Source organism: Rutidosis leptorrhynchoides, chromosome 11, assembly GCF_046630445.1.
Source record: "Rutidosis leptorrhynchoides isolate AG116_Rl617_1_P2 chromosome 11, CSIRO_AGI_Rlap_v1, whole genome shotgun sequence".
Taxonomy (NCBI): domain Eukaryota; kingdom Viridiplantae; phylum Streptophyta; class Magnoliopsida; order Asterales; family Asteraceae; genus Rutidosis; species Rutidosis leptorrhynchoides.
The window spans coordinates 353,025,822-353,038,216 of record NC_092343.1 but is presented as its reverse complement, the minus strand read 5'-3'; the positions used below and the strand labels follow the sequence as shown (position 1 = coordinate 353,038,216).

Sequence of the window (12,395 nt, the reverse complement as noted above, 5' to 3'; positions counted from 1 at the left end):
ATCGTTCTCTTTAATTATCGTAATTTTATTTTATCGCACTTTTATTTATCGCAATTTCATTATCGTTATTTACTTTACGCTTAAAATTAAGTTATATTTATTTTTAATATTTTACATTAGGTTTTAACTGCGACTAAAGTTTTAAAATGGACAAACCGGTCATTAAACGATAAAAACCCCCTTTTATAATAATAATACTAGTTATATATATTTTTGTATTTTTACAAATATAGTTTTTAAAAATATAGCGTTACGCTTGTTTAAAAGATCCCTGTGGAACGAACCGGACTTACTAAAAACTACACTACTGTACGATTAGGTACACTGCCTATAAGTGTTGTAGCAAGATTTAGGCATATCCACTCTATAAATAAATAAATAACTTGTGTAAAATTGTATCGTATTTAATAGTATTTTCTTGTAAAAATTAATACTATTTCATATACCCCTCGTATAACATCAAGTATTTTTGGCGCCGTTGCCGGGGACATTGCTTAAACGCCGGAAGTGAAACGCTATATATATATATATATAAAAAAGATTTTTATTAATTTTTAGTTTACTTTTATAAAAATACGCTTTTGTAAAAATACGTTTTAAATATTCAAAAATATAAAAAGAAAAAAAAAATATATATATTTAAGAGTTTGTTAAATATATAATTTTTATAAAGTTTCTTTATTTTTATTTTAGTTTTTAAAAATATAAGTTTTATATAATTATTTTTTTATTTAAACAGAAAAACAGAAAAAAATATAAAAACACTCTTGGCCCGTTACTGTAGCAGTCCAGATCATGGCCCGAAATCCTACCTCATGCGATCGCATGAGGTTTTAACTATCAAACCATGCGATCGCATGACTTGACTTGACAGGCCTGGAAACCTCAGCCGACTGTTTAGGGTTTAGTTTAATTATAATTATTATAATTAAAACCCTAATTAGGGTTATATTTAATAATTATTTGTTTTAGTTTTTAATTAATTACTATTATTAAGTGTAATTAGTTTTATAAATATATAAATTTATTACTTTTATAAAATAAATAATATAAAAATAATATTTTTATAAAAATTGTACTTTTTACAACTTTAAGTATATTTTTTATATTTTGTATCTTTTTATTCATTTTAGCGTAATATTTGTATTTTTTGCTAGTAATTAGATCTAAATCATAGTTTTTACCATAGTTATTTTTATTTCTAGATTTTTAGGCTTTGCCGTAAAATCCCTTAAGTGCTTTTTCTTTAGACTAAGATTTAGGTGCTTTAGAATTTTGCGACGCCGTTTTATAAATTTTAGTACCTTTTTAAGTTATTGCCATTTGAGATATAGTATTTCTTTTAAGCTTTAATATTTTTAGACGCAACTTTTAATTCTTAGTTTTTAGTTCCTTTTTAAGTATCGACGCGCTACTTTCTTATTTTTATTTTTCGACGCCTATTATTTTTCTACTATTTATTTTTCGACGTTTTTCGACGCGCTCTTTTTCTTTCTTATTTTTCGCCGCTCTAGTTTTTAGGACTTAGATTTTTTTCTATTTCTTCTCTAAAATTTCTTTAAATTTCAACGAAAAATTATTTTAAGTGGTTAAATTGATAGACATCCAAATTTTCTGCTTCGTAGTAATAGTTGGATTTGTTAGTGGCTGAGTTGTGAGCTTCCGATTTAAAGGGTTCTGGCTCCCTGCTGCATCTATTGGCTATTTGAAACGTGGGCAAAAGCAGAAAAGTCTATTATTTTGATAACTTAAATAATTTTTATCTTTTATAACTAATAGGATATTCAGTGAATGCACCGAGCAAAACGTTCACCACCTTTTGTACGTTCACCCCCTGTAACTCGATCAAGACATCTAGAAAATATTGTCGCCGTTGATTTTTCTTTAGAATCGTCATCCAGTCGACCAAGTACTCCAATTCAAATTTCCGATAATCCATTTTTTGAACCCGACCTCACAATTGAGAATTCGGAGGATATTCAGGGACAATTCAGAGATCCTGAACCATTAATCTTTCCTCCGGAACCACCAATCATTCAAACGGAGATTGTCGAGGAACCAACCATTAAATCAGAATCCTATAGTGATTCAGATTCAACAAATTCAATCATGGAGAATCTGGGACCTCTAAGTATGGAAGACTGAATGAGAGCTAAACGCACTGGACAAGGTCATGCAATTACTCAAGCAGACATTAATGCACCAGATTATGAAATCAAAGTACAAATCCTATACCTGGTAACTAATCAATGCCAATTTAGTGGTACACCGAAGGAAGATCCAAATGAACATCTTCGTACCTTTAATAGGATCTGTACACTATTTAAAATCCGAGAAGTGGAGGATGAACAGATATATCTCATGTTATTTCCCTGGACTTTAAAGGGAGAAGCCAAAGATTGGTTAGAATCGTTACCTGAAGGGGCGATTGATACATGGGACGTTTTAGTTGAAAAATTTCTTAAACAATTCTTTCCGGCATCTAAAGCCGTAAGACTTCAAGGAGAAATAGTTACGTTCACACAAAAACCAAATGAAACTTTATATGAAGCATGGACAAGATTTGAAAAGTTATTAAGAGGATGTCCGCAACATGGTTTAGACACCTGTCAAATAGTACAAATATTCTACCAAGGATGCGACATCACTACACGAAAAGACATCGATATAGCAGCTGGTGGTTCCATTATGAAGAAAACCACAACTGACGCTTACAAAATTATTGATAACACTGCTTCCCACTCACATGAGTGGCACCAAGAAAAATATATCGTTAGATCATCTAAAGCAGCTAGAGCCGATTCTAGCCATGACTTAGATTCCATTTTCGCAAAGATAGATGCTGTCGAGAGACGAATGGAAAAGATGACTAAAGATATCCACTCAATAAGAATTAGTTGTGAGCAGTGTGGAGGACCACATTTAACAAAAGATTGTCTCAGTATTGAACTAACAATGAAACAAAGAGAGAATGTTTCATACATAAACCAAAGACCTGGAAATAATTATCAGAATAATTATCAACCGCCAAGACCAATCTACAATCAAAACCAGAATTATAACCGAAATGTTCCATATAACAACCAACAAGGTCCAAGAAATCAACAAGTATCCAATAATACTTACAATCAGCAAAGACCTATTTTTCAAAACAAACCACCACAAACCGATGATAAAAAGCCAAATTTAGAAGATATGATGTCGAAGCTAGTTGAATCTCAAACACAGTTTTTCACATCTCAGAAATAAACCAATGAACAAAATGCCCAAGCATTTAGAAATCAACAAGCTTCTATTCAAAATCTTGAACAAGAAGTAAGCAACCTAGCAAGGTTGATAGGTGAAAGAAAACCGAGAAGTCTACCTAGTGATACAAATGCTAACCCCCGGAATGAAACAGCTAAAGCCATTACCACAAGAAGTGGTATTACACTTAACCCATCTGAAATACCTGTAATTTCTGATGAAGCTATTCCTACTCCACAAGAACCACAATCTGATCAAGATAAGGAAAAAGAACCGTAGTTGAAAAGGTTAATGAAGATAACACAGTTAAGGCTAAACCTTATGTTAAACCATACCAACCACCACTTCCTTACCCGAGTAAAATGAGAAAAGAGAAACTTGAAGCCGAGCAATCCAAATTCTTGGATATGTTTAAACAAATAAATGTAACTCTTCCTTTCATTGATGTGATTTCAGGAATGCCTAGATATGCTAAATTCTTGAAAGATCTAATCACTAATAGAAAGAAAATGGAAGAACTCTCGGCTGTTACTATGAATGCTAATTGTTCTGCAGTGTTGTTGAATAAGATACCAGAAAAATTATCAGATCCAAGAAGTTTCACAATTCCCTGTTTTCTGGGTAGTCTTAGTTCAATAGAAGCATTGGCAGACTTAGGTGATAGTATAAATTTAATGCCATATTCACTATACGCTAAACTAGACCTTGGAGAATTGAAATCAACACGAATAAGCATACAACTAGCCGATCGATCAGTAAAATATCCTAGAGGGATAATGGAGAACATGCTAGTTAAAGTTGATACTTTAGTATTTCCAATAGATTTTGTTATTCTGGACATGGAAGAAGATTCTCGAGTTCCTCTCATATTAGGAAGACCATTCTTAAACACGACCAAAGCAATAACAGACGTGTTTGGTAAGAAATTGACCCTAAGTATAGAAGACGAGAGTGTTACCTTTTCAGTTGATAGAGCAATGCAACAACCGCAATCTGCAGATGATACATGTTATTATATTCAAACTATAGATTCACATGCAGAATTGTTAGAAGAATTTCTAGAATTACAAGGAACAGGAGAATGTTCTTTAGGAGAAGGAACTGAACCAATTGATGAAACTGAAATGTTAGCTACACTTATGGCTAATGGATATGAACCAACAACAGAAGAAATTCAAATGCTAAAAGAGGAAGACAGATATCGATATAAATCATCGATAGAAGAACCACCGACATTAGAGTTAAAGCCACTTCCAAACCATTTGGAATATGCTTATTTACATGGTGAAACTGAATTACCTGTAATAATATCGTCTTCTCTTACTGAAACTGAAAAATCTCAACTCATTTCTGTGTTAAAAGCTCATAAACCAGCTATTGCATGGAAGATTCATGATATTAAAGGAATAAGTCCTTCGTATTGCACACATAAAATCCTTATGGAAGAAGGTCATAAAACGTATGTGCAACGCCAACGAAGACTAAATCCTAATATGCAAGTTGTTGTTAAGAAAGAAATTATTAAACTGCTAGATGCAGGTTTAATTTATCCAATTTTTGATAGTCCATGGGTAAGCCCAGTTCAATGCGTACCTAAGAAGGGTGGCATGACTGTCATCACAAATGAGAAAAATGAGCTTATTCCTACTAGGACTGTAACAGGATGGCGTATTTGTATAGATTATAGAAAATTAAATGACGCCACTAGAAAAGATCACTTTCCCTTACCTTTCATTGATTAAATGTTGGAAAGATTAGCTGGAAATAGTTACTATTGTTTTTTTGACGGTTTCTCCGGATACTTTCAAATTCCAATAGCACCGGAGGACCAAGAGAAAACCACATTCACATGCCCTTATGGTACTTTTGCTTATAAACGCATGCCATTTGGACTTTGCAACGCCCCTGCAACCTTTCAAAGGTGTATGATGGCGATTTTTCACGACATGATAGAAGAATGCATGGAAGTTTTCATGGATGACTTTTCAGTCTTCGGTGATACATTTGAATCATGTCTAGTTAATCTTGAATGAATGCTTATTAGATGCGAACAATCAAATCTAGTACTTAATTGGGAGAAATGCCATTTCATGGTTAAAGAAGGCATCGTTCTAGGTCATAAAATTTCAAAGGAAGGTGTTACGACCCGACAATTTCCGACCAAATTTAAACTTAATCTTTATATGATTTCGATACGATAAGCAAAGTCTGTAATATTGAGTCACAAAGATTTTGAACTGTTTCATATATTCGTTTGACTTTCGACCATTCCCGACGATTCACGAACTTTTGTCTGTAAATAAAAATGTAAATATAAATATAAGGTTATATACGTTTGTATATGTAAAATAAAACACAAGGTAATTAAGCATATTGAAATTATATATATATATATATATATATATATATATATATATATATATATATATATATATATATATATATATATATATATATATATATATATATATATATATATATATATATATATATATGATTGTTATTAATAATAATTGTATTATAGTATATATAATATGTATATATGATAAATATTCAAATATCATTTTTGTATAACATATGTAATGCATAATTAAGGTTAGTATATTATATGTAATTATAAGTTAATATATAAATGTTATATTAATGTTATGATTGTTACATTCAATATTATTATTAATATTGTTATTAAAATAAATATTTGTATCATCAATATTATAAAAATATAAAGTTATATAAAAAATATGATATGTACAAGTTGTTATATTACTATTAAAATGAATAGATACCTATAGGTATGATTGTCATATATAATTATTATTATATTGCAAAATATATAAAATGTATAAATATTAAATTTGAAACATATGTTAATATATATATATATAAATTATATAATTATTAATTGCAAGTTAAAGATATAGTTGTTATACTAATAATACTATGACTACTTCTATTAATATTAAAAATCTATATTAATATTTAATAATTCTCAATATATAGTATATAGGTATGAGGTGTGTTAAATATAAGTAGATAATATTATAAATACCATTAATAATATTGGTATGATTATTAATAATAATATTATTGTTACAAAATTCATAAAAATTGTAATTAATATTATCATTAGTAATAACATTATTACTAGTACAATTATAATTGTATTGCTATTATTTATAATATTAAAGAGTAATATTATTATATTTACATTTATTAATAAGAATAAAGATAATTTATACATATAAATAAAAGATATACAATTATGGAAATAAATACAAATATATGAATGTTGTATGTAAAGTTCATAATTAATTACATATACATATACGAAATACAGATATAAGTATATAAATAAATATTTATACGTATTTTAAATAAAGTTAAAAATATAAATAATTGCAAAAAGTCTTGCAATCTGTTATCCATCCTTCTCAAACTGTAGGCATTTGTTTTTATGTTATTTAGTCGTACAAATCTGTGGTAAATCATTAGAGAGTAATTCCAAATTCTGTGAATCAATCACTATCTTCCTTTATATTTTTTATTTATTTTCTCTGACACTGATAGTAAAATTGTCGAGCAATTTGGGTTTTATAATTGAGGTAATTCAGTATTAGACATTAACAACAAACCCATCTTATCAATCCACAACTACAACTACACTTTTACAGCTTCAATCGTTCGAATTTAAACTAAAATCAGGAAGAACACAGGCTCTGCCCTGTTCTTGCTTCATTATTTTCAAATCAATCAATTTTGTAATCAATTTTAAAATGTGTAAATGCCATGTTGTTAGGAATGTTTAAAGAGATCTTTCTGCAAATTTTCGGCCATCCATTCTTCATATCGAATGAGAATTTTGAGGTCAAAGTTTGAAACTCAAAAGTCAACTAATGTGTTCATCACCAAATTTGCAACCGTATTAAAGTTTTTGATTCAATTGAGTGTACAGAAAGTTTATAAGTATGATTTTGAACTTTTTTCATGAAGAAGTCGTGATCCAAAACGATCTAAAAACTCGAGTTTGATTTGAAGTTCATTAATGGGTGTAGCAGGTCTGTTATGAATTTTTTTTTTATTATTTCGTTTTGATTAAATTAATTAATCTTGACTATATATTTATGTTACAATTTTTAATATAAGTACAACTTTAAAACCTGTGTTAGAATCGTGCATTGGATAATTGGTCTGTGAAGAAAGAAGAAGAAGAAGTAAGGAACAGAAACAAGTTATAAGATTTTAGATTAGGATTTAATCAGAAAAACTGAAAATGGAACAATGGTTAGAGTGTGTTTGTGCAACCGAGAGGTCTCGGGTTCGATTCAGGTTGGAGCATTCTTTTTATAAAAACTCCATGAAGAGGGTATATTCCTTAAACTTTAATATTATTATTATTATTATGATTGTTATTATGATATGTATATGTATTATTATTATTATTAACATTTATTATTATGATTATGATTATAATTATTATAATTATTATAATTATTATTAAATATTAGGATTATTATTATTATTATTATTATTATTATTATTATTATTATTATTATTATTATTATTATTATTATTATTATTATTATTATTATTATCATTATTAGGAACATAATAAAACTTTCATTATAAACGTTATAATTAGTGACAAAATAATACAACTTATTATTATTTTTGTAAATATTGGTAATTGTACCATTTTTAGTATTATTATTATTATTATTATGAATATGGTTAGGATTATTATTATTGTTATAAAACAATACAATTTATTATTACTCTCACTAATATTAGTATAAATATCATTTTCATAATTATTAGTTTTACTATTATCATTATTAATATATCTATCAATTTTAACAATATCGTTATTTATATTAGTATTATCAATATTAAGAAAGTTATTATTATTAGTAAATCATTATTATCAAAACTATTATTTTCGTTATAAATAAATATTTTGTACCTAAAATATACTTAATACATATATTATAATCATATTAATAGTTTATATATCACCTATCAATTATAATAACATTATATATATAAATAATTATATATAACGAATTAAGAATATTTCCATTTAATACTAACCATATATATATATATATATATATATATATATATATATATATATATATATATATATATATATATAGATAGATATATTAATATAACCAAATATATAGATATTAAACATTTAAAATATATACACAAAATAAATAAGTATAATAAATAATTCAGGTTATAATATATAAACTTGTTCGAATACGATTATACATTTTAATATATATATATATATATATATATATATATATATATATATATATATATATATATATATATATATATATATATAGGTTCGTGAATCCGAGGCCAACCCTGCATTGTTCAGTTTGTCTAATGTTGTTATATGTATTTTTACTACAAAATACATTAGGTGAGTTTTATTATTCCCTTTTTAAATGCTTTCGCAATATATATTTTTGGGACTGAGAATACATGCGCTGTTTTTATAACTGTTTTACGAAATAGACACAAGTAATTGAAACTACATTATATGGTTGAAGGATCGAAATCGAATATGCCCCTTTTTATTAAGTCTGGTAATCTAAGAATTAGGGAACAGATACCCTAATTGACGCGAACTCTAAAGATAGATCTATCGGGCCCAACAAGCCCCATCCAAAGTACCGAATGCTTTAGTACTTCGAAATTAATATCATGTCCGAAGGAGGATCCCGGAATGATGGGGATATTCTTATATGCATATTGTGAATGTCGGTTACCAGGTGTTCAATTCATATGAATGATATTTTTGTCTCTATGCATGGGACGTATGTTTATGAGAAATGGAAATATGAAATCTTGTGGTCTATTAAATTTATGAAATGATTATTTATGTTAAACTAATGAACTCACCAACCTTTTGGTTGACACTTTAAAGCATGTTTATTCTCAGGTATGAAAGAAATCTTCCGCTGTGCTTTTGCTCATCTTAGAGATATTAATTGGAGTCATTCATGACATGTTTCAAAAGACGTTGCATTCGAGTCATTGAAGTTCATCAAGATTATTACTAAGTCATTTATAGTTTAGATATATTATGAAATGGTATGCATGCCTGTCAACTTACGATGAAATGAAAGTTTATCTTTTAAAAACGAATGCAATGTTTGTAAAATGTATCATATAGAGGTCAAGTACCTCGTGATGTAATCAACTGTTGTGAATCGTTTATAATCGATGTGAACTTCGTCCGGATGGATTAGAACGGGTCCTTTCAGTTGGTATCAGAGCGGTGGTCTTAGCGAACCGAGTCTTGCATTAGTGTGTCTAACTGATAGTCGTTAGGATGCATTAGTGAGTCTGGACTTCGACCGTGTCTGCATGTCAAAAGTTTTGCTTATCATTTCGTGTCGAAAATTACCTGCTTATCATTCTTAGAGAATCACTTGCTTATCATCCTTAGTCTAGACACATCTTACTGCATTAATTGCATAAATAGTGTATAGACAAAATTCATATCTTAGCGTATCTGTTACTGTAACTTTGCCTGACAACTTCCGTAGATTTCTCCGTAACTTATGGGATTTTAGTATTATATATGCATATGTAAATTATGTATTGCAGGGTACTGATCTACATCCTATAATCTATTTCTTATCGAAAATCCTTCATCTGATCGTACGAGATGAATAATGCAACCAATTCTAGTCCCTCAGATTACAATAGCTATTTCTGTAGTTATTCCGACAGCTATTCCGACATAGATGTTCACCTAAGCTCCGAGAACAGCGTCATTGGCCTGAATCAACCAATCAGCCATTATCAATTCATCTGATTGGTTCATAGTCGACTTAATTAATGGAAACGCGCAAAAGGTAATCCCTTCCACCAATCGAATTCACCTCTTGACAATGAACCTGAAGCGTTTACCGGCGAACCTGTTCGAAACACCATTTTCAGTCTCATTTCCAGGGTAACTCGACAAGATTATATTCTATCCATAATTCTGAACCTTATTCATCCGCTCGTTCCGACCGACAATCATCCTGGAGTAATAAGTCAACGAACTTCGCGCTCGAATAATCAATTCGGAGAATATGGTGCAAAATGTACCAGCTTCAGCAACATCACCGGCACCAACAGTACCATCAATAATAGCATCAGTACCATCAACAATCCATGCTTCAATATCATCATCTGTACTTTGAGTATGATCTTCGTTCTACGTATTGTTCTACCTCATTTATCTTCGTTCGACATGGCGAATATGTAATCTCTAAAGTTTTAGAGATTATTTATTCTAGTTCCAACCGAAAAGCAAATGAGTTTAATATCATATTAACTCATTAAATCCATGAATACATCTGAAGAAAATATATATGTATATATGTTTTCATAAAGAATGTAATTAAAAATTCTCTTGTACAAACTGTTAATGGTGAAAATATTTTAACGGGTAGGTAATACCCGAGGAATATTTAAATTTCACATTAATAAGTTACATTGTACGTTCTTCGAATCTGTTTCAATAGTCATATACTATCCTACTTACATCCACCGATATACAAATCCGTTCACCACAGAATAACCTTATTCATCCAATTTCATATTTGGATTTTGATTTATCAGAATCCAACAAGTGGTATAATGAAGAAAACATTTGACAAAATAAAATTTGTTAGAAACAAACAAATTAACTATGAGAAATTTTGTTAAGAATCCACGCTAACTGTTCCTAGCTAATTGTTCCTAGCTAACTGATTACATTTTATTTATCGCAATTTAATTATCGCAATTTACATTCTCGCAATTTTATTTATCGTCATTTAATTTCTGTTATTTACTTTACGCACTTTATTTATTGTCATTTAGATTTCTGTTATTTATTTTTACGCACTTTAAATATCGGGACACGTATACAAGGTTTTGACATATCATATCGACACATCTATATATATTATTTGGAATCACCATAGACACTCTATATGCAGTAATGATCGAGTTCTCTATACAGGGTTGAGGTTGATTCTCAAATAATATATATACTTTGAGTTGTGATCGAGTTTGAGACATGTACACGAGTCACGAGATGAATTAATTAATTCGAATATTATATATTAAACTATGTATAAATTATTGGACTGTTAACTGTGGACTATCGACTGTGGACTGCCAACATTGGACAATTAAAATGAATTAAAATACTGATTATAACATATGAAACTAAACAATTCTTCAAGTTTGCCACTTGATTTCATCTTAAACTTCATTTGTATCTTGACGATTACAATCAACGTTCAAACCTTTCATGATTCTTGAAAACACCTCAATCGAGAGGATGAACCAACCCACTTCATCTACGGAAGAAAAGATTTATGCATATAGTTATGCACCTGAAAAATACTCTGAATCTAATTAAACATTCAATACATATCGGTGCTAGCTCTTTTGGCGTTGTTATTACCAAAAATAACTTTGCAATCCCTTTCCAAAAATTAGTCAATTTTGTCACAGCTCCAGCAAGTCAACTTCAATTTTCATTCGAATTAACTTTATTATAATCTTGATATATATGCGTGCTCTTTTATTGTTACTGGAGAACCTTTTATATTCCATCATATTACCAGCAGACGTACCAGCAACCTTGTTGCTTCTTGGCTTAAATCCCTCTGATAAATCATTATATTTATTCATTGAAACCCTATCATATACTCATCCGCATCTTGTAATGAGAACTACCATACCAGTTATCGGGAATCAGTAATCAGTACTTTGAAAACTCACAGCATATCTACATCAACAGTTATATGTATAACATTTATCTCTTAGAATTATGATCTTTCATTCTGAAATTCTGAAAAGCACTCAGTCACAAATCAATACTCTGAATGTTGAAAAAGATGAATGAAGCAGTAAAAACCATAGACAATCGTAAACGACCTTAATCATCGGGAGTTTGATGATAAAGAATAATATGTTGGAAAAGCTCAGAAACGTTGGAACTGGAAAACGGATAGAGTTAACCATGAAGGAGACCAAGGACAAATACAAGGACCATAACATATTCAAAGAATCCAGGTAATTTTGGATCCGATGAAACCTTCAACGAATATCTTGATCCGTACTCATGTTAAAATCTTACGGAA

The 12,395-nt window shown here is 29.3% G+C and overlaps 1 non-coding gene across 1 annotated transcript; it reads right to left on the bottom strand.

Moving 5' to 3' along the window:
* Positions 1-2,493: 2,493 nt before the first annotated feature.
* LOC139878955 (small nucleolar RNA R71) lies at positions 2,494-2,600 on the bottom strand. Its single transcript, XR_011769815.1, has one exon. It is a non-coding gene; the product is annotated as a small nucleolar RNA R71 (small nucleolar RNA).
* Between the last annotated feature and the right edge of the window lie 9,795 nt (positions 2,601-12,395).